Below are 4,240 nucleotides of genomic sequence, written 5' to 3'. Positions count from 1 at the left end.
GTCACATCCACGCTTATTACCAAAGGTACAACCGTATAGGGTCTCAAGTGGAACCTGTGACAGGAGTGAGGATTTCTTGGAAAGAAAGGACGCAGCTTCTTACCTTGGATGGAGAGTCACCGTCAGAATTCAGAACAGTAGTGTCCTATGACTACTACATCACTGAGCTATAATTGCATTCAGTCAGACCATACTACTACCTGAGTGTACCAAATTGCGACACACTCAGTGATAGAATGAGATTTTCACTCTGCAGCGGAGTGTGCGCTGATATGAAACTTCCTGGCAGATTAAAACTGTGTGCCCGACCGAGACTCGAACTCGGGACCTTTGCCTTTTGGGGGCAAGTGCTCTACCAACTGAGCTACCGAAGCACGACTCACGCCCGCTACTCACAGCTTTACTTCTGCCAGTACCTCGTCTCTTACCTTCCAAACTTTACAGAAGCTCTCCTGCGAAAGAGCACTTGCCCGCGAAAGGCAAAGGTCCCGAGTTCGAGTCTCGGTCGGGCACACAGTTTTAATCTGCCAGGAAGTTTCACACTCAGTGATAAGTAGAGCAACCGGCAGGCGTCGTTTCATTGGTTATATACCGACAAAACGCATTAATTCTAGAAAGGAGTCTGCGAATGAAACAGTCTGAAGCGTCTCATTTTAGAATACTGCTCACGTGTGTGGGAACCGTATCAGACGGTACTAACATCGGATACTGAACGTATATAAAACAAGGCAGCACGACTGGTCACAGGTTAGGTCGGCACGTGGGAGAGAGTCACAAAGATTCTGAAAGGAATGAACTGGCAGATACTGAAACATAGATGCAAACTACCGCGCGAAAGTCTGCCCGAAGCTTAGAGAGCCAACCTTTATGTAAAGAATACAGGAATATGCTACAACCCTTAACTCATAGCTCCCGTAGGAATCGCAAACACTAAATCAGATTAATTGCAACGTGCACACAGGATTTACGCTGTCATTCTTCCCGTGATCCGTACGTGAATGGAATGGAAGGAAACCTTAATATATCATACAACGGACAGTACTCCCTTCCATGCACTTCACAGTGGCATCAGAGCACAGGTGTAGATGTAGAGCTAGGATACGATAACAAAAAAGCCTATACTTACCGTATTTTACTAGAACACTCATTATTTTTTAATCCTAATTTTTACTCTTGTACAGTGGCGAAAAAATTGTAACACCAAGAAGGAGTTGCAGGACGTAAACGAATGTTGGTAAGCGTGTTTCTACACCTGAAAGATCTACTCAAATTTCGCGACAGTCGCACAAGAGTGGCGCTAGTTGTGCCACTATGAGAATGCTTTAAATACAGGCTGTAACGGTCGTGAGCGTTAGTTGTGTTTGACACTGGACGTGGTGAGTTGATGCTAGTCAAGAATGACTTTAAGACGACAAAGACACCATTATCAACACCTCACTGAGTTTGAACGAGGACTGCGAGTAGCTGGAAGTAACTTCTCCGATATTGGAGAAAGACCCGGCAGGAATGTAGCCACTGAACATCACTGCCGGCAGCGGTGTTCACGGGAATTTACAGTCGCAAGAAGACCGTGTTCTGCACGGCTCCTGCAGCAGCTGTTTGAGCAGCACTTGGCCATAGAGTGGCTTTATTTATTTATTTATTTATTTCATTAACAGTACAGTGTAACCCACCACCTCGTAATGCAAAGTGGGTCGGATGCTTCTAAATCTAACAGCAAAGACTTCTCATTGTTACAATCTTATTGGTATACAGTTGTTAATGGTAATTTTCTTAAATAATATAAAGAAGTTACTATATAAAGATTTCTCTAAGCTTACAGCGAATGGAATGCTCAACAATTGTTAAAATGGTTCCATATAATTTGTTACTGCCTTGTTGATGAGAATATAATTTATATAATGCAAATGTCAAAGAAAAATAAAAACAAAAGAAAATGTAATACAATGAGTGTAGTGAAAATAGCTTGAAGTATATAGAGGGAAGTGACGAACTGTATTTGGAGGTGTAATATGGTCTAAGTAGCATGTTGGTTGATAATGGCCTATTTCTACCTATTTCAGATGAAAAGATTTTGGTAGAACCTCGAGCTAATCTCATCAGAAATGGTTTGTGCTTATGTATGTTTACTGTGTCTGTGTGTATTGGTACATTACTGGGAGTGTTTCAAGTCACGACACTACATGATACTGGAGCAGCTGTTTGTTTGTCCTATTGTTGGTAGTTATAGTATATTCAATGTATTACCTCACAAACCTACACCTGGTATTATGCAGATTAAATACTGATCATGCATTTCATAGATGAACTGCATGAATTTTAAATTTACATGAGAAATACACTTATGTCTTTATGTTAGTAGAAATAGAATGTAGTTCATTGCTGCTTGAATGCATTATTCCTTAAATATCTTAATACATTTAATTTTTAGTTCTATATAAAGTTTATACAGAAAATACACTCCTGGAAATTGAAATAAGAACACCGTGAATTCATTGTCCCAGGAAGGGGAAACTTTATTGACACATTCCTGGGGTCAGATACATCACATGATCACACTGACAGAACCACAGGCACATAGACACAGGCAACAGAGCATGCACAATGTCGGCACTAGTACAGTGTATATCCACCTTTCGCAGCAATGCAGGCTGCTATTCTCCCATGGAGACGATCGTAGAGATGCTGGATGTAGTCCTGTGGAACAGCTTGCCATGCCATTTCCACCTGGCGCCTCAGTTGGACCAGCGTTCGTGCTGGACGTGCAGACCGCGTGAGACGACGCTTCATCCAGTCCCAAACATGCTCAATGGGAGACAGATCCGGAGATCTTGCTGGCCAGGGTAGTTGACTTACACCTTCTAGAGCACGTTGGGTGGCACGGGATACATGCGGACTGCATTGTCCTGTTGGAACAGCAAGTTCCCTTGCCGGTCTAGGAATGGTAGAACGATGGGTTCGATGACGGTTTGGATGTACCGTACACTATTCAGTGTCCCCTCGACGATCACCAGTGGTGTACGGCCAGTTAGGAGATCGCTCCCCACACCATGATGCCGGGTGTTGGCCCTGTGTGCCTCGGTCGTATGCAGTCCTGATTATGGCGCTCACCTGCACGGCGCCAAACACGCATACGACCATCATTGGCACCAAGGCAGAAACGACTCTCATCGCTGAAGACGACACGCCTCCATTCTTCCCTCCCTTCACGCCTGTCGCGACACCACTGGAGGCGGGCTGCACGATGTTGGGGCGTGAGCGGAAGACGGCCTAACGGTGTGCGGGACCGTAGCCCAGCTTCATGGAGACGGTTGCGAATGGTCCTCGCCGATACCCCAGGAGCAACAGTGTCCCTAATTTGCTGGGAAGTGGCGGTGCGGTCCCCTAGGGCACTGCGTAGGATCCTACGGTCTTGGCGTGCATCCGTGCGTCGCTGCGGTCCGGTCCCAGGTCGACGGGCACGTGTACCTTCCGCCGACCACTGGCGACAACATCGATGTACTGTGGAGACCTCACGCCCCACGTGTTGAGCAATTCGGCGGTACGTCCACCCGGCCTCCCACATGCCCACTATACGCCCTCGCTCAAAGTCCGTCAACTGCACATACGGTTCACGTCCACGCTGTCGCGGCATGCTACCAGTGTTAAAGACTGCGATGGAGCTCCGTATGCCACGGCAAACTGGCTGACACTGAAGGCGGCAGTGCACAAATGCTGCGCAGCTAGCGCCATTCGACGGCCAACACCGCGGTTCCTGGTGTGTCCGCTGTGCCGTGCGTGTGATCATTGCTTGTACAGCCCTCTCGCAGTGTCCGGAGCAAGTATGGTGGGTCTGACACACCGGTGTCAATGTGTTCTTTTTTCCATTTCCAGGAGTGTATATTTGATCTATAAAATTCATTGATTGTAGGTTTGAATAGAGAAGAGAATATACTTCTGTCTGCACACAATAAGATGACCAGACAGTGACAGAACAAGCTGTTACAAATCGATTACTTCAAGGACAGCTCGGAGCTAGACACCCTTTAGCGTGCATTCCACTGACCCCAAACAACCGCCATTTGCGATTTCAGTGGTGTCATGCGAGAGCTCATTGCAGGGCAAGGTGGAGGCGTTTTGTGTTTTCTGATAAAAGCTGGTTCTGCCTCGGTGCCTGTGATAGTTAGGAGGAGGCCAGCTGAGAGCCTGCAACCAACCTGTCTTTGCTGGAAACAATGGACGTACACATGGAGCTATGGTC

The 4,240-nt window shown here is 46.6% G+C and overlaps 1 non-coding gene across 1 annotated transcript; it reads right to left on the bottom strand.

Annotated features, from left to right (window-relative positions):
• Window positions 1–300: 300 nt before the first annotated feature.
• On the bottom strand, window positions 301–375 carry Trnal-caa. Its single transcript has one exon. It is a non-coding gene; the product is annotated as a tRNA-Leu (tRNA).
• Between the last annotated feature and the right edge of the window lie 3,865 nt (window positions 376–4,240).

The sequence above is a fragment of the Schistocerca piceifrons genome, chromosome 1 (assembly GCF_021461385.2).
Source record: "Schistocerca piceifrons isolate TAMUIC-IGC-003096 chromosome 1, iqSchPice1.1, whole genome shotgun sequence".
NCBI classification, from domain to species: Eukaryota; Metazoa; Arthropoda; class Insecta; order Orthoptera; family Acrididae; genus Schistocerca; species Schistocerca piceifrons.
The sequence above is the reverse complement of the archived record's forward strand: the minus strand, read 5'-3'. Positions and strand labels throughout refer to the sequence as shown.